This window comes from Oncorhynchus masou, chromosome 28, assembly GCF_036934945.1.
Source record: "Oncorhynchus masou masou isolate Uvic2021 chromosome 28, UVic_Omas_1.1, whole genome shotgun sequence".
In the NCBI taxonomy this organism is placed as follows: domain Eukaryota; kingdom Metazoa; phylum Chordata; class Actinopteri; order Salmoniformes; family Salmonidae; genus Oncorhynchus; species Oncorhynchus masou.
The window spans coordinates 37,958,418-37,978,026 of record NC_088239.1 but is presented as its reverse complement, the minus strand read 5'-3'; the positions used below and the strand labels follow the sequence as shown (position 1 = coordinate 37,978,026).

The 19,609-nt window shown below is 40.6% G+C and overlaps 1 pseudogene; it reads left to right on the top strand.

The window, feature by feature from the left end:
• Window positions 1-67: 67 nt before the first annotated feature.
• Window positions 68-19,609, top strand: part of LOC135516980 (outer dynein arm-docking complex subunit 2-like) — a 75,303-nt pseudogene continuing 55,761 nt past the window's right edge.

The window sequence follows — 19,609 nt, the reverse complement described above, 5'->3', positions numbered from 1 at the left end:
CAATTTGGACTTTTTCGAACAAAAGAAACATTTATTGAGTAAATGTATGTCTTCTGAGTGCAACCATATGAAGATCATCAAAGGTAAGGGATTAATTTTATCTCTATTTCTGACTTGTGTAACTCTTCTACTTGTCTGGTTACTGTTTGTTATGATTTGTCTGCTGGGCTATGTTCTCAAAAATTCATAAGGTATGCTTTCGCCGTAAAGCATTTTTTAAATCTGTGGTTGTATTCACAAGAAGTTCATCTTTAAACCTATGTAAAATATGTTTTGTTTTCTGAATTTTTATAATGAGTATTTCTGTATTTGAATTTGGCGCTCTGCAATCTCACTGGATGTTGGCCAGGTTGGACGCTAAGAGAGGTTAACGACCGTTCCACTAGTGCATATTCATATTACAAAGAAGATCTGTGAAGTAATTTGGATTTTTACTAATTATCTTTGGAAGACAGGGTCCTGAAAAGGGACGTTTCTTTTTTTGCTGAGTTTACATACAGTACCAGTCAAAGTTTGGAACAGACATACTAATTCAAGGGTTTTTCTTTATTTTTTACTATTTTCTATAGTGAAGATATAGTGAAGACATCAAACCAATTAAATAACACATATGTAATCATGTAGTAAACCAAAAAGTATAATTGATTTTAGATTTTAGATTCTTCAAAGTAGCCACCCTTTGCCTTGATGACAGCTTTGCGCACATATGGCATTCTTCCTGAAGGGCCGTCCCCAAGGGATAAGGGTAGGTAACAACACATCTGCCATGCTGATCCTCAATACGGGGCCCTTCAGGGGTGCGTGCTCAGTCTCCTCCTGTACTCCCTGTTCACCCATGACTGCATGGCCAGGCATGACTCCAACACCATCATTAAGTTTGCCAACAACGCAACAGTGGTAGGCCTGATCACCGACAACGATGAGACAGCCTATGGAGAGGAGGTCACAGACCTGGCCATGTGGTGCAAGGATAACAACCTCTCCCTCGACATGATCAAGACAAAGGAGATTATTGTGGACTACAGGAAAAGGAGGACAGAGCATGCCCCGTTCTCATCGACAGGGCTCTAGTGGAGCAGATTGAGAGCTTCTAGTGGAGCAGGCGTGACAGGACCCCCCCCTCTAGGGGCGCCACCCTGCGTCCCACCTGGGCGAGCCTGTCGGGCCAGCGGAGGCATGGGAGCCCGACAATCCGACTGAGCTCGAGCTCCAGAGAGGGAGAGCGGGGGCAGGCGTGACAACCTGTTGTTTGATATTCATATATTTTTACCATAGTATGGTCTATTTATGGAATATTTTATTTCCATGTTCATGTGTCAGAAGACACAGATTTCTGCCTGTACGCAATTGGCCAATCTGGCCTTGTAGGAGACATGTGGCGAAATAATGGCAGAACCGGTTGTGTTCTCAGAGAAATGTTGACACGGCGGATTAGTTTGGGGCTGTAGAAGTGAGGGATCCTGAAAGGGAGTGGTGGTTGGGATTGGCTGAGGAGAACAGGGGGCTTCTTTTTTTATTTAACTAGGCAAGTCAGTCAAGAACACATTATTTTTTACAATGACAGCCTAGGAACAGTGGGTTAAGACAGATTTTTACCTTGTCAGTTCGGGGACTCGGTCGCAACCCTTTGGTTACTGGCCCAACGTTCTAACCACTAGGCTATCTGTCACCCCTTCCTACTGCCTTGTTCAGGAGCAGAACGACAGATTTTTACCTTGTCAGTTCAGGGACTCGATCTAGCAACCCTTTGGTTACTGGCCCAACGCTCTAACCACTAGGCTATCTGTCACCCCTTCCTACTGTGGCCGGGTTGGCCGGGGCTGACAGGAGAGCCAGAAGACTGGGAGCACCCACACACCACCACCACCCTCTGAAACCTGCTGTTTGGTACAGGAAATGGGAAATGCCCACAACCAGCAGAGGTCCAATGACCAGGTCCAGCCCCCTTTCACTCTGGAGTGGAGCGGCACACACGAAGCCTGCAGACAGACTGATTGGTCCTCTGTGTTCTGTGATTAGCTACATAGTTAGCATTGGAAAGCTCTCCGTGTTCATAGGCCTTCAGCATTCAGCAACACACTGTACTCAGTAACAAATTGTATTTCCAAGTTCCTCACTTCAAAATCAGTGAGTGTACCGATGGATTCTCCCTTAACACGACTTGTCTAGTGAACTTCCCCTTTGGACTTTACACAGCATGAGTCCCAAATGGCAAACTATTCCATATGTAGTGCACTACCTTTGACCAGGGCCTGATAGTGCACTACATTGGGAATAGGGTGCCATTTGGGACACACACACACAGACTACTGTTTATGAAATTTCTTGTCTGTTCACAGGAAACCCTTGTTTTTTCATGTGACTTGTCTTGCCTAACTAATGTGCATTATTTCCAGATAGTCATTGCTATCCATGTACTGGTTTCTTTTCCCTCTGTCTGCGTCTCACTCTATGGCGAGCTGGGTGCCAGCGTTGGAGTGGCTGCAACATAAGCACTCAAAAAGCACCTCCTCAACCACTGATGGGGAGGGAGTAGCGCCTACTAAGAACCCCTCTCCCCTTCTACTTTCCTCATCCTCTCTCCTCCTCTCCTCCCCTTCTCTCTGCCTCTCTCTGTGCATGCTAGTGCCTGCCTCCCCCGCTCCCCTTCCTCCTCTCCTCCACTGCTCCTGCTCTCTCAGCCTCTTTTCTTGCCCCACTCGGAGAACCCCTCTCCATTCACCTTTCCTCCTCCTCTCTCCTCCTCTCCTCCCCCTTTCTCTGCCTCTTTTCTCACCCCACTCCAAGCCCAGGACATGGCAGTGCCTCTCTCTGTCTGTTCATCCTGAGGTAGACCGAGCAACAGACAGGCGGAGGAACAAGGTGGCCCTGATGTCTTCCAGGGGAGATTTTAAAACACAAGTCAAATTGCGCCAAGCACGGAGAGCTGGGGTGAGAGAAAGAGGGGTGGTTAAGGGGGGTAAGGGGGTATGGTGAGAGGCAAAAGGGCTGGTCTGGCAGAGTGGTGCTTGGTTAGTTCAGTACGCTGAGGGATAATAGAAGGACTGAACTGGTAAATAGGTGGGGTTGGAGCCAACTCGACCTCGGATGAACCTATCAGGACGCAGGATAGGGGACAGACCCGATAGAGGACAGATCCTGCCAATGGTCACAACAGCAGTCCAGCAGCTGGTGACATCTGTCCAATATTGCTTTGTAGCTACAAGTGTCATCCTAGCTTCAAAAAACCTAAATGACAAACAAATTGACTCAGTAATTGGATCTGTTCACAGTAGTATATTTCTAACATTATCCTTTATAATTTGTAGCATAAATATTTACTCCTAATAGCCCAAATATGAAAACTGAATGTTGCTTGTAGTATGTTGTATGATGAACAAATCATGCTGACATAAACATGCTGTCTGTTTTGCCCTACACTGCATGGACATGTATCTATATATCTACAAATATCTGACCAACCTGCTGATTTCATGTAAAACCTGGTATGATAAAAACATGGTAAAATTAAGATAAAACATTTTAAATGACAGCTTGTGGACTTATAGTTCTGTAGATATAAATATAGTTCTGTAGATATAAATATAGTTCTGTAGATATAAATATAGTTCTGTAGATATACATATAGTTCTGTAGATATAAATATATTTCTGTAGATATAAATATAGTTCTGGAGATATACATATAGTTCTGTAGATATAAATATATTTCTGTAGATATAAATATAGTTCTGGAGATATACATGTAGTTCTGTAGATATAAATATAGTTCTGTAGATGACAGTGTGGACATCCAATCATTAGCAACGTCTGGAAATATTTAACTTCAAATTTTCTAAGAGTTATATGTTTTGAGGTTAACCAATACTAGTTCAAATCCAAACCCACTTTTAAAAGTTATACATTATTTAGCAAGAGGTATTGGTGGGGTTTTGCCAGTGCCACCAAATAGCAAAATAAACAAAAATGGGTTTTAATACATACAGATTCAAGATCTTTCATTGCATGAATCTATGTATTCATAATGGTTGTTTTACGTCTATGTTTGACAAGCAACCGCCTGCTCTAAAGAAACCATTGGCACCAACAACTTGAAATATATACTCAACTTTTGAAAACCAAAATTGCAGGTTTACATCCATAAGAAGCCCTAGTGATGATATTAATTGTTACGGAGTAAACCGTTTCAACAATATCGGGTTTTGTTATTCTTACTGTGAGACTAGTTTCGTGTAGCCTTCATCACAATTCGTTAAGGATGTTTTCATTAAGAACAGTGTCCGAGTGGGTCTTATTCTAGAGATGATTGATCAAATTTCCCTGGAGTTTTTTGAAGTCCACTGAAAACAGAAAGGTTATAGATGTCGAGCCAATTAACCAATTCACTGACGTTGACACAACGTTTGCATATCCATCTATATTACCCTCATAACAAACCATTTGAAACCATCTGAATAAGCATCAGCCATGAATTGAAATACACACACGCGCACAGACACAATGAGATGCTCCTCAACCTGGGTTTGTCAGTGAAGTACATTTTTCTTTGGCACCCCTGTTTTGTCTGTCTCACCTATAGGTCCATCCTCACAGAACCAAGATCCAAAAGCACTATTGTGGTTTCTGTTTTCGCTACTCACTTGTGCCTGTCCAAACAGTCAATAAACTGGGTGATTATTTAGAATGACCCAAATACAGTTTATACCAAGTTTATATCTAAGGATAAAATAGAGCTGCAATGTGAGGTAGTAAAGTCAACAACAAAAAAGATAACCCTATTCGCTGTGCCCTGAGATACTGTGCTGTTGGGGCCACTCTACAAAATAGCACGTTTGCAGTAAATTGTTCCCTGGAAAAGGTTATATGACAGGTCATCAAGTCTTGTTCATCATAAGTCACTCAGTCTGAATCAGTCTCAGAGCAACATTTGACCCCCTTCTAACTCCCTGACCCTACAAAACACAGCAGATTATAGGAGAATTACCACGGCTTTAAAACAGGAGTATGTGGTAATATCATGTTCTCTTCTTGTTAGACGCGTTTTTACTATTTTCTATTTTGGAAAATTCATCTGTGACACATCTTGCAGGTGCTCATTATTGTGACCAGTGTCACCCCAGTCCTTGCCTGGATTGTTCTATGTCCTTCATCCCAAATGGCACCCTAATCCCCAGCGCACTACTTTTGACCAGAGTCCTATGTAGTACACTATGTAGGGAATATTGTGCCATTTGGGACACATCCCTAGTTAACTTAACCACAGCCCTGAACTTCACTTGAAGTGAAGCCTGTAATAATAATAATAATAGGTCTCTGTGGACTGTGTGAGTGTGCATGGGAGTGAAAATACAGCAGGAGATACGGTATTATACTACCTTCATAACAGGAGGAACAGTGGGCCATACACTTCATCACTCCTGTACTCACACACATTCTTTGTGTACGTTTAATTTCAGTGTTAATGGAAATGGTTTGAGTATTGAATACACTGTGGAAGGATGCAATCACGACGGCAATGTTTTAAAAGCACAGCACCGCAAAGGGTTGCGCAGGGCACAGTACTTTTCTCTCTATAAGTCCACAGCATGTTTCCATGCAATTCAATCAACAGCTCCAGTCAAGCATTGGAATGGAAGCACGGAGACTGGTTTTATTTATTTGGTTGTTAAGTGCATCTAAGACTCAGCAGGTGCCCTAGACTGCAGAGCCATATTTGTTTCCGTTTTGAAAAGGTTCTGGAAGCTCCAGACTGTTCCATTTAGCCATTTTAACAAACAGCAATTAGAGTTGCTAATGAGACCTTGGGCCAGATATATTAAGGCAGTCATTCATCCTCCGTCTCTCCTGTTCTTTTTCTCTCATTCTCTATCCCCCTTTCCTCTATCCAAACCCTCTACACAAGCTTGTCTGGACTCCTGTGCCCGAAACCACTGGCCTGCGCCAGCACCTCGCTGTGGCTACGTGGATTCTTCTCCGTGCCTCTTCATTTACACAGACCCCTTGTTCCAAATGAAATAACCTGAAACGGGGAACTCATGAATCCTTCCTTTGTAACAACAACAACACTCAGGATGATTTTTCTTGATTTTCTTTTCTTTCAGGTATGAGCTACTGCTTCCCCCCCCGGGGATATCTCCAACCCAGATGACTGGATGAACCTCAGCTCTGTAGGCCTGCTGCCTACTTTAACAGGAGATTTTTCTCTTTTCTCCCTCCCTCACCTGTCCATCAACTACAGAGACCAGTGAAGGGCAGTGATTGGTAGATGGGTAACAATAACAAATCAGACATTGAGTGTCTCTTTAAGCAAGTTAATAACTATGTTGTGGATGATGTATTAAACCCCCCTGAACTGAGCTGCAGGAGAGGAATAAACTTCTCAGGGATGTTGCCATGAGGACATTGATGATTTTAATGGCTTTTAATAGTTCAATGGCTGTGATGGGAGAAAACTGAGGCCGGATCAACGACATTGTAGTGACTCCACAATAATTACTTAAATGACAGAGTGAAAAGAACAATTCAAATAATTAATATTGTATGCAGTAAGGCACTAAAGTAATACTGCAAAGAAACACAGCAAAGGAATACACTTTTTGGCCTTAATGCAAAGCTTTATGTTAAGGGCTAATCCAACACATCACTGAGTATCTGCCTCCTTATTTTCACGTATGGTATTGGTATGCTTGACTTTTTTTCAGGATAAAAAGAAATGGGATAAGCACAGGCAAAATCCTAGAGGAAAAACTGCTTCAGTCTGCTTTACACCAGACACTGGAGAGTAATTCACTTTTCAGCAGGACAATAACCTACAACACAAGGCCAAATTAACACTGGAGTTGCTTACCAAGAAGACAGTGAATGTTCCTGAGTGGCCAAGTTACAGTTTTGACTTAAATCTGCTTGAAAATCTATGGAAAGATTTGAAAATTGACAGAGATTGAAGAATTATGAAAATAATAAAGAGCTAATATTGCACAACCGGGTGTGTAAAGCTCTTACAGACTTACCCAAGAAAACTCACAGCTGTAACGGTGAGTCTCACTGTGTTTTCTTTTAAACAAGTCTTGACTCAGGGAGCTGAATACTTATGCTTGTTATTTAATTTATATTATTCTAAACAAACAAACAAAAAATATTCCACTTTGACATAGAGTTCTTTTGTGTAGATTGTTACAAAAAAAATTCAGTGTGTAACGTAATATAAAGTGAAGAAATCTATGGAGTATGAATACTTTTGCAAGGCACTGTAAGTGGTTTTATTGGCCATGGGATACTCTGTGTGTGTTGTCATTCCCAATGAGTCATGGGACACCACAGCCTGGGCAGGGTGGGCAGGGCAGGCAGCTGCCAGACAATAAGACACACAGCACTGATTTGCACAAATTGTGGCTGTTCATTCAGCATAGCGAGGAGGAAGGAGGAGGGGGTTATTCAAATCAAATGTAAACATGTCTGCTCCACAGTTATAAATCATGGTCTGGGGCACATGCTTAGCCAATACAAGGAGAGGAGTCCATGGTATACAGAGTCTGCATCATAAATCACACTCTTTCCCTATATAGTGCACTACTTTTACCTAGGGCCCATAGGGCTCTGGTCAAAAGTAGTGCAGTATGGTGGGAATAGGCTGCCATTTGAGACAAAGGCAGTGTCAGACTAGCTACCTTTCTGTGGAGGTTGGATCGCCCCATTAACTGTCTGACTCTGAGCTCACTTCTGATGGGGCTTTGTGGCTAAAGGAAGGGAAGGTTCCACACTTGTGCACAATCAAAGCTTTGCAAGTCATCTGGTTATTTTCCTTTTGCATCTACCTGAAAAGGAAAATATGCAATTGGATCTGGTTAATCAACTAGGCCTGATTTGTGTATAGTTTACCAATCTCAAAACATACCAATACCTATAATTCATTCTCCTGGAAATTCTCAACTAAAAAATATGCCAACCTGAAATAATGAAATCACTTCAATAATCAACTTTGGAAATTATAGCCAGATGACATGGTTTTTGTCTTGAAAATTAACATTTTTGATACAGTAGGTGAATGGTGAAGTGATCTCAATTATTGAATGAATCAAGTCTGGTTTACTTTATTTGCAGAACCTAAATGTAAAATCTCCTTCAAATAGACTTTTTTCAGTTTGCCCAGAATGTTTGTCTGTAAAACACAGTCAAAGCCAAATCATACATCTATCCTAGAGGAAGTTTATAAAGAGGCACTCAAATGTGTGGTTCTGTGGACATCCTACATTAGATTCCACAGAAAACTTCATGAAGGCATCACACTGTATTAAAGCAAATAGCCAACCAGCAGGCTGCAGGCAGGGAGAGAGGAATAGAGTTGTGCTTTTCTAATCTTGTTCCTTTTGACCTATCTCCCAATAAGTTGTTGAGTGGTATCCTGGCAACCGGAGTAGACTTTACAATTAGCTGTTTCCAAGGAAACTGACTAACCGCTAACCTTGATAGCTAGCTAGCTGGTGGTCCTCAAACAAAATACTTTGAATAGTTGGTTAGATAGTTTGCAAGATACAAAAACTGTATGGAAAATATAAATGTTTAACTATAAATGTTCACTGTACTCAGAACATTTGCAGATTAGTTCATTTGTACGAATGCTTAAAATATGTCTTGAAGTTTCAGGTTTTGATGGAATGATGTTAAGTTAGCAATGGGGTCAGCTGGCTACTGTAGCCGGTTGTTCCTTTTCACAGTCAATAACAGGCTGTAAACTTAGCCAGCCATTTGCAGTCTTATGTGACTGCCAGTATACTTTAACTGTAGCTAGCAAATTTATATTTTGTTGACGTGTCTAGCTAGAATTGTCATTGTCACCAATTCCACCACAACAGTTTCAGGGTGTTGCCAGTGCCTCAGCTGCTACCATGGGGGTACTGTAGCACTGACCAGAGCCTTGCAATGGACCACAGCAAGTTCTGGGACGGGCAAACTGGAGATCACCCCAGTCAACGAGTCTCTGCTGAAAGAGATCCTACAGTTTGTGGAACAGTTCAGCTCCAGACACCCTCAGGAGGCTAAACATGTGTTCAATGAGCCGCTGCAGTGGACTAGCTCTTTGGAGGCTTCTGATTTCTAAACCGAGTATGACATCAGGTAATCATGAGGCAGGCTGTTTGTGTAATGTTAATGTTACTCACTGGGGATGTTTTCATGGCGTTAAAAAGTATTTAGAGCCCTGCAGCAGCACTCATATGTACAATTGAATGAATGTGTTTTCTGTTCAACTTCAGTAGCTAGAACAGAAAACAACATAAACTACACTACTTCGTCAGGATATTTGGCTATTTTTCCTAGCTGTCTGCATGTGATTAGATGGGTGATTCTCACAAAACTGGCACTTGACAACGATGAACACATTTTCCATAATTCCTCTTGGATCGCCAAGATTAGGATCAGTATTTATCTATTTCATAATTATTGTTATGTTTTTATTGATCAGATATTATGCATTTTAACACAATTTCCATAATTACCAATGCAAAAATGCTCATTACCTCATCAGTTTTCAAAGTCCCAAAAAATAAAAGTCCATTTCTAATATTTTTTAACATTGTTTACCTAATGAAAAGGCCTGAGTTAAACATTTTACAGAAAAAATGTGTTTTTTTGTATTTATCTCATTACCGCAACACAAACATTTCTGAATATTGTTTTTCGGCATAATTACTTGTGTACACATGTTATTTTGATATATTTTAATAAAGAACTGAAGGGACACTATCAGATTAAGCCAAAATTACTGAAGTATCCATTTTATTTTTCCTAATATTGGTGCATTACGATAATGATAAGCAGGTTATGGAGATTAGAATGTTTCGCTAATGAAACTGTACTGAGCTATATTAGAGATTCAGTAACCCAATACATCATCACACTGTGTCATTTGTTAATCCCAAACTATTTACATAATACTAAAATCACTGATCTTAATGCAATTGACTAAAATAACCCTTATTTTAGCATAAGTATACAGTAAGTACTGTAATTGCGTACATGTATTTTCATAAATTCAAAAGTGGACCCTTGACTTTTTCCAAGTTTTGTCGTGTTACAGCCTGAATTTAAAATGGACTAAATTGAGATGTTTTTGGGTACGAGCCTACACACAAAATCTCATAATGTCAAAAGTGGAATTGTGTTTTTCAAAATGTTTACAAATTAATTAAAAATGAAAAGCTGAAATGTCTTCAGTCAATAAGTATTCAACCCCTTTGTTATGGCAATCCTAAATAAGTTCAGGAGTAAAAATGTGCTTAACAAGTCACATAATAAGGTGCATGGACACAAAAATAGTGTTTAACATGATTTTTGAATGGCTACCTCATCTCTGTACCTCACACATACAATTAATCATCTGTAACATTCCTCAGTCGAGCAGTGAATTTCAAACACACATCCAACCACAAAGACCAGGGAGGTTTTCCAATGCTTCACAAAGAAGTATACCATTTTTAAAAGCAGACATTGAACATACCTTTGAGCATGGTGAAGTTATTAATTACACTTTGGATGGTGTATCAATACACCAAGTCACTACAAAGATGCAGGTGTCCTTCCTAACTCAGTTGCCGGAGAGGAAGAAAACCACTGAGGGATTTCACCATGGGTCGGTGGTGACTTTTAAACAGTTAAAGGTTTAATGGCAGTGATAGGAGAAAACTGAGGATGGATCAACGACATTGTAGTTATTCCACAGGCCTGTTCAGAATAAAAATATCCCAAACCATGCATCCTGTTTGGAAAAAGACACGGAATACAAAGTGTTATGTTTAGGGCAAATCTAATACAACACATTAGTGGTATTTGGTATTTTATTAGGATGCAGATTAGCTGTTGCAAAAGCAAAATAATTATTGTTATCGACTGAGGAGTTTTTCAGAATAAAAAAGAAACGGAATTGAGCTAAGCACAGCCAAAATCGGGAAAACCTGGTTCAGTCGGCTTTCCACCAGACACTGGGAGATGAATTCACCTTTCAGCAGGACAATAACCTAAAACACAAGGCCAAATCTACTACGGAGTTGCCTACCAAGAAGACAATGAATGTTCATTTGACTGAAATCTGCTTGAAAATCTATGGCAAGACCTGAAAATAGTTGTTGAGTAATGATCAGCAACCAATTTGGTTGAAGAGCTTGAAGAATTGTGAAGAGAATAATAGGCAAATGTTGCAGAATCCAGGTGTGGAAAGCTCTTAGAGACTTACCCAAAAATACTCACTCAAAGGTGATTCTAACATTCAGGGGGCTGAATATTTTTTTAAATCAAGGTATCAATAGTGTTTTTTGTTTTTCATAAATGTTTTACAAATGTCAGAATTTTTCTTCCACTTTGACATTGTAGAGTATTTTGTGTAGATCGTTGACCAAAAAATAACAATTAAATCCATTTTAATACCACTTTTGTAACACAACAAAATGTGGAAAAGGTCAAGGGGTATGAATACGTTCTGAAGGCACTGTAAGCATTAAAAAATATATATATTTATTCAAAAAAGTGATTTCTCCAAGGTCTCTACATGTAATTTTTAGTGTATTAGGATGTAGATATGTGTGGTTCTAAGGTATTTCACATTTTAATGGGATCCTATGGAGAAATGGGGTGGCACGGTAGCCTAGTGGTTAGAGCGTTGGACTAGTAACCAAAAGGTTGCAAGTTCAAATCCCCAAGCTGACAAGGTACAAATCTGTTGTTCTGCCCCTGAACAGGTAGTTAAACCACTGTTTGTAGGTAGTCATTGAAAATAAGAATTTGTTCTTTTAACTGACTTGCCTAGTTAAGTAAAGGTCAAATAAAATGGCATAACATGAGATTCCTGTAAAGTATCTAAATATGTGGGATATGGACCAACAACTGTCTTAAGATATCAAAATACAGTATAGGTACGTGCTAAAACAGTTACACATGTAGAAATGGGGGATATCCTCCTTTAAGCGGCACGGTTGTTCTTTGCTGAAACACAAACTCCAGATTGTGGCTTTAAGTCAATTTAATGGGGTTTCTACACCCATATTTTTTGACAACCCCTACTTAATCAATTAACTGATGTTTTACAAACAAATCGATACATTAGGTATAAGCAGTGGTCCTAGTAAATAATTAAAGTTACCAGCACAGCACACCCATTTTTTATCCTACAGTTGGCTCTTAGCGACTGTAGATTTCACTGATAAAAGAAAAGTGGAAATTGTGGACACTGAGAACATTACTTTTCTTTCCAAAAAGCATATTTATGACATTAGCACAGACACGGTAGAATAGGAAAAGTGTGCCTCGATAGAAAAATAAAATGTTGTGTTTGTTGACAGTTTATACTTAAAAATATGTGTGTTTCTCTACTTTTCAGTTGCCCTATGGTAAAGTCACAGGAAACGGACAGGGATGGGCGTCCTACAGTATGTTGCAAATCACTCCTCCGAGCATTTCTGTTCACAGTTTTAGTCAGCTCTCCAAAATAGTGCAGCTGGCAAAGGATAAGAGGCTGAAGGAGGTCCGAGCTTGTCTGGAAGGTAAAACCATGTAAACCACAGAATGAGATTTGTATCCCATTTGTCCCTGAGTAGTCGGGCTACATACTTCCCATAAAGCCACAGACATCATTTGTTTGTCCTTGTTATCTTCTACTTTTATCCAATTAGAAACTGGCATCAGATTATGTTTGCAATTCCTCACAGTTATATTTACTGTACCCCAAAGCCATAACGTGGTACTAGCTAATAGCTATGTTAGTTCGAGAAAGGAAAACATACATCTACTGTATGTCTATATTACCCCAGACCAGGATTCTCTTTTAAATAAGGCCTCAAAGGGACAATCTGGTAAAATAAAGATATGCTCAACATTTTTTACTGTAATTTGTAGCCAACAAAGACCCTGTTGCGAAGATGCTGGGACCTAGTTTTGCAACAGTGGATGGGGAGGACAGCTCGGTGCTGCGTTTCCTGGAGAAGGTGAATGAGGGGGACCAGGCCAAGGAGGAAGATATCAAAGTGAAGCTGCTCATCCTGCAGCAGCAGCTGGACACTCAAGTCCTCAGCAACTCCCTCAAGCAGATCTCCCAGTGGGTTCCTTTCCTCCTCCTCACTCTGTCTGCTTCTCTATCTATCAACAACGAATCAATCCATCTTAATACACACTGACTCCCACTTGACTTCAGACAAGTCCAAACACATGGGGTTGACCCTGATTAGAAACAGTTTCTTACTAGATAGAACCACAAATGGGCCCAAGATTAATTATCTGTATTTGTTTTTGTTTTTTTGTACACGGAGGTTAGGCTTAGTCCTGCCACAGTGAAGAATGATGTCGAGCTGTTGAAACACTTCTGCAGTGAAGGGGAGAAAAAGGTGTTGAAGTCTGTTCCATACACATCAGGTTTGAATTATCTTCACATTTCACACATTTTTTGGGGGGTGTGAATGAAAGCGATTGCTATTAGGGGGTAATATTGGGATATTCTAAAAATATAAAATGTCTGTGTTCACCCGTAAAAAACATGGAAGTCATTATAAGTGTCAGATTTCAGTTTACTGAGACATTAATATATTTTTTTACTTGCCTTAGTCGGCGCGGCAGATTTGCAACGCCATAAACAATTCAACTTTCGTCAAAAAACACACCTCACCTACATGCCACAGAACCACAGTGATCAATTCAGTATTTAGAAAAATGTGTCCCCTTACAGAGGAACATTTACAGAGGAACATTTAAACCTTCTATGTAAATGGCCTCCAACCTGTGATACCGCACATTAAAATATGGTGGTTTGTGTGTCACGATGCTCTGCAGCCTAGCTGTTTTCAGAGGATGATTTATCAGATGACTTATCAGAGAGTGAAATCACAGCGAGCTCTAAGTAACCTGGGCTGCTGTCTTCAGGCCTGGGCTTTGTCCCAAATGGCAACCTATTCCCTATATTGTACAATACTGGTCAAAAGTAGTGCACTCTATTTGGAATACAGTGCTATTTGGGACGCAGACTTGTGCTCTCTCCATGGTGGAATGATCCATCATACTCGCTGGCAGCTCAGGCACCCTCAATGATTTCTCTTCCTGTGATTCTGCACTCTTTGAACCTGTATTGGAACTTTATTTTCCCCCTGATCCTCTCCTCCTACATACCTTGAAGGAAAACTCCACCCCAAAACGATCTTTTGGTATTTGTTTCTTTAGTCTATGTTTCATTTGTTTCGTTAGTTCATTGGTGATATCGTCCCAAAATGTTTTGTATGTCAGCAATCAAGTTCAAATCAATGTCATATGCGCCAAATACAACAATACAACCTCACAGGTTGTGAAATGCTTTACTTACAAACCATTAACCAACAATTGTTTAAAGTAAAAATTGGAAAATAAAAAATAAAAGTAATAAATAATTAAACAGCAGCAGTAAAATAACAAAAGCAATATGTACAAGTACGTAGAGTTAAACTGATTATGCATAGATAATAAACAGAGAGTAGCCCTTTAATTAGATGAACAGGAGCCATATGGCTTGGGGGTAGAAGCTGTTAAGAAGCCTTTTGGACCTAGACTTGACCTATAGACTGTCTCATCGTTGTCAGTGATCAGGCCTACCACTGTTGTGTCATCGGTAAACTTAATGATGGTGTTGGAGTCAGGCCTGGCCATGCAGTCATGAGTGAACAGGGAGTACAGGAGGGGACTGAGCACGCACCCCTGACGGGCCCACGTGTTGAGGATCAGCGTGGCGGATGTGTTGTTACCTACCCTTACCACCTGGGGGCAGCCCATCAGGAAGTCAAGGATCCAGTTGCAGAGGGAGGTGTTAAGTCCCAGGATCCTTAGCTTAGTGATGAGCTTTGAGGGCATTATGGTTTGAACACTGAGCTGTAGTCAATGAATAGCGTTCTCACATAGGTGTTCCTTTTGTCCAGGTGGGAAAGGGCAATAGAGATTGCATCATCTGTGGATCTGTTGGTGTGGTATGCAATTTGGAGTGGGTCTTGGGTTTCTGGGATAAATGGCCATGACCAGCCTTTCAAAGCATTTCATGGTTACTGACGTGAATGCTACAGGTCAGTAGTCATTTAGGCAGGTTACCTTAGTGTTCTTGGGCACAGGGACAATGGTGGTCTGCTTGAAACGTGTTGGTATTACAGACTCAGTCAGGGACAGGTTGCAAATGTCAGAGAAGACGCTTGCCAGTTGGTCAGAGCATGCTCGCAGTACACGTCCTGGTAATCTGTCTGGCCCTGCGGCCTTGTGGATGTTGACCCTTTTAAAGGTCTTACTCACATCAGCTGCGGATAGCTGATGCTATCATGCATGTTTCAGTGTTACTTACCTAGAAGCGAGCATAGAAGTAATTTAGCTCGTCTGGTAGGCTTGTGTCACTGGGCAGCTCTCGGCTGTGCATCCCTTTGTAGCTGCCCAGTTTTCAAAATACAGAAATACAGCCAGTATGATGTATTTTGCATTATATGATGCTGCGTTTTGCACCTAATTCCCTATCGAGGACTATTGTACACTGTCTTGATTAACGTACATTGTACACTGAACCGACGTGCTCTGGCATCTTCTTCTTTTTCTGTGGATTATGAATTCCCCAATGGCTGTCGTACTCCTCCTTGAAGGCAGGTGCATGGTGAAATCTGTCACCTGGTGGTACAGCCGTGTGACACTCAACCCTTGCACATCACCTTCAGCACAGCTGGAGTCTTTCTCAACGGGGTAAGAAAGCTAGCGATAGATTAGTGTCACTGAATGTCAGTTTTCATTACCTGAATTTTAGTCAGGCATGTTCTTACACTCAGCATTAGATTTTCTTTCTACAGGATGTGTTTTGTCATAAATGCTTTAGGCATCAATGGGTGTAATAATCTATATATTTCAGCACATGTTTATTTGACAATTGTTATGAACAAGCACGGAAAGTCAATACATGTATTCATATTAATATCATTTAAGCTCTACAATGTCTCCTTAACGAATGCCCATAAAGTTTCAGAAAACATTATGTAAGTGTCACTGAAAGGTTTTGCGATTTATGTACTGATGCAACGTTCATTGTATGGTTGGATTCCAAGTTTGCCCTGTGGTGGTAAACGTTTAAAACAACCCCCATTGACCGTAACATGTGTGCAATTAATTAAAGAGAACATATTACATGGCTCAGTGTCTTTCACTCCCTCCGTCACTTCCTGCCTGCCCATTAGTATGTTGCCCGTCTCCCTTTCCTCACCTGGGAATGGTTCAGTTCAGGACACTGAAACCCGCATTCCAACATGTTTGACATTGACGGTATATTAACACAAATGAAACCTCAAAGATTACAGAGTTGAGCGTAATGTGTGTAGTGGTCAGAGGCGGCGCACACCGGTTTTTGAATTCCAGCCTGTGAAGCTGCATTTTGAAAACTTGGCACTCGAACCTCAGTTGTTCTGACAGATGGGAATACTGTGACATTTGTTTGATACATCAAATGTCATCTTTGTCTTCGCAGGGCATAAGCTAGGAGGGTGAGGGAAATGCCTATGACAGAACAAGCAATGTTTACAAAGACCTGGTAACACTTCTGAAAAGCAAGTCTCCCCATCTTGCTGAGAACATGAATAAACAGGTAGGTTTTTGACACAGAGGAGCAGTATCTCAAACAAAAGGTTGTTGTTTTCTCTGAGTAATATTTTCTCTGTCGGTAACCCGATGACGCAGTACGCATTTGACTGATCATATATTATATTCTGTTATACGTAGTAGAGTGAGTTTGAGATTGGGAATCAGTATCTGCACTCATCCTCACTTGTGAGCTAGTGTCTGGTTGTCAGATTGAAACAAAAACTCTCTGAAGCTGTAGCCTCGGTACCTAACCTTACTTTCCAAATCACCCCAGTTGAAAAGAATGTAAAAAAATATAATGAAACAGTCCAGTTACTCACACAAACAGAATCATGTGTTGCTCTGAAATGCCATGTGATTCATTCAGTAGTGCTGTTTCCTGTGATTTGATAAATTAACAAATAATGGCTTCAAGCTTTGGTTGGGAAAAAAATGTGTTTATCATCTGAATATTTGTACATATTTTTTGTCATGAGTGACTCAATAATGTATTGTTGGAAAATGTTATATAATTTACAGGCAAGCTAGCTATACAGCTAGCTATACACGTTCTACATAGTATTTATATTCTAGGAAATGACACCAAATATTTTATAGAATTGATATAATTATATTGATATATATATTTTTATATTCATTCGTTTCCTTTTGTCTATTTGGACAGTCTTATGGGTAAACTAGTTTCAACAAATAGTGTACCTTAACTAATGATAGTATTTTCCATTTTACATCGTTCATTTCTGTTAGCAAAGACTATTATCAATGTAGCTCCTGATGATTTCTCCTGGGATGCTTTATGATCACCATAATTATGTACCTGAGCTATTGAAACAGAGATGTGATTATCAAGACTGATTTTCCCTTTTACCCCTGTCTGCAAGTCTTTCTCTTTAAAATAAACGAATAGATGTTGTCACAATAATATAGTTTGCAGATATAAAGTGGGGCGAACAATAATATATTTAGTCTATTCCACCACAGTTTTGGAAACCTGGTAAGTGTGTTTGCTTTATGGACAATAGCTCAAGAAAAAGGAAATAACTGCTTTGATGTACAAGAGTTGTCTGAAGTACGATCTGTACCCCCCCCCCCCCAGCCCCCTCACCCCCAAATGCATAATCCATGGACGTTACAGAGACATTTACATTATGTTACTGCAGTGGCCTATAACAACCATTGTTCTACCCAATTTTAAATAACTACATTATTGATGAAAAGGAGCCACCTCATCATTTCTTTCAATTGAATTGCGCTTGACCAGCAAGTTTGACGTATTTATAGCTGGTGATAGAGCTTTTAGTGCCATGGAGATGGGTTGAGTTGAGTGAAGGGTAAGTGAGGGATGTATAAACCCCAATGAGGGCTGCTGCGCTCACTGTGTAAAAAGGCCATACAGGCTTTAATGTTTTATGAGTCCGGTGTCTGTGATGAGTGATGCTATGAGGCTGAACCCGTTGGTCGTTCTGAGGATGATGGACAGTAGGCCGTAAAACACAACTGTGAACGGGTTTGCCGAGATACAAATGAAGTCACAGGTTTTCTCTGCATACTTCTTTCTCCTATGAAGTTACTACGGCAATATCCAAATCATGGCATGGTGATGTAATGTGTTCTGCACTCAAATCAGGCCATGTTTTTCTGCCCTTTTTACACTCCACCAAACCATTTTCTCTCTGCATTACTTAAAATACACCTCGTGTGTGTGAAATGATCAACTTTGACTCAGCAGTGACTGCCGATTTGATTGCAGATAAAGGTATTTTCTATTGATTGACAATATAATTGTTACGGTGCAACAGGCACTGCTGTATAAACCGTTTCAGACATACAGCAATAAAGTAATTGCACTCACTCTTGAGGACAAGATCCCTTCCGAGTGGCCCATGAAAGGAGTAGGCTCTCATCCGCGTCAGGTCAGAAACACTATCTGAAAAAGCTGGGACCCGCTCTCTGATTGCAGCGCTAAGAGCCCAAAGTGGTGGTGTCCCAAGTCAACATGAAGCTCGACAGGTTGATAAGCCAAAGATAACAACACCAATCTCTGAACATGATCTACTCGTTTCCAGCTTTGAGGAAGCAGATCATTTTTCACAGTTTTATTAGATCAGACATTCTCAATCAAATAAGCTGGAGGCAGCCAGAGGAGAAGAGTGCAGCACCAGGGACACACACCACAGTCCGATACTCAACTTCTCAGTCTAGTGTTGGACTGACTGGTTTTTGAAACTACGACGTGATTATAAATTGGACACGGTGTCTGTCTGTGTTATGCATGTGGGATCACATGCAAAAAATGCAAAAGCACCCTCAGAATTTTGTTATTCAAATCCTGAAATCAATCTAGCTCTGCTGTCATGTTCACTCTCCACACGGAGCCTCGCACATCTCTTCCACTGACAGCTACTATTTAGCTTATTTTCCATCACTGTATGGAGAAAGTAATTAGATACAATGGATACAAGTCCAATAAACATGTGTAAATATTTGGAGTCTCGGGTCTCTCAGTCAGGGCTTGGAACAAGGCACAAGTGGAGAAAGATGAATAGTGCCAATGTAATGATTTGGAAGTCGCCTGTAGTAAAAAATAAAAATAAAAAAGTGTTGCCGAGACCGACTGAGACTGAGGAGAGTTGCGGGCAGGCAGGCGTCAGACCTGCTTAAAAGTGTCTGTGCACTTGCTCTGACAGAGCCGTCCCTGTGCTGTGCTGTGTGTGTTGCTCTAACGTGCCATAGAGTTTGGAATGTTTCCTTCTGTCCATTTCAGCTATCATAAAAAAAAGAGGTACGGTTGGACACCTGAAATGCAGCCATAGTGGCCTGAATTGGCCTGCATTGTTCCAACAGCAGGTCACTTTTTGTTTTATGACAAACAAGCTGGTTTTTTGAAAGTGACCGAGCGTGCTTGGCCCGAGCGTATGAACACGGCCTTAGTATTCCATGTTAATTATTTCTCCCCCTTTACTTCTTAAAAAAAAGCTTAGCTTATTGCAAGCAATGGGAGTCTGAGGCGA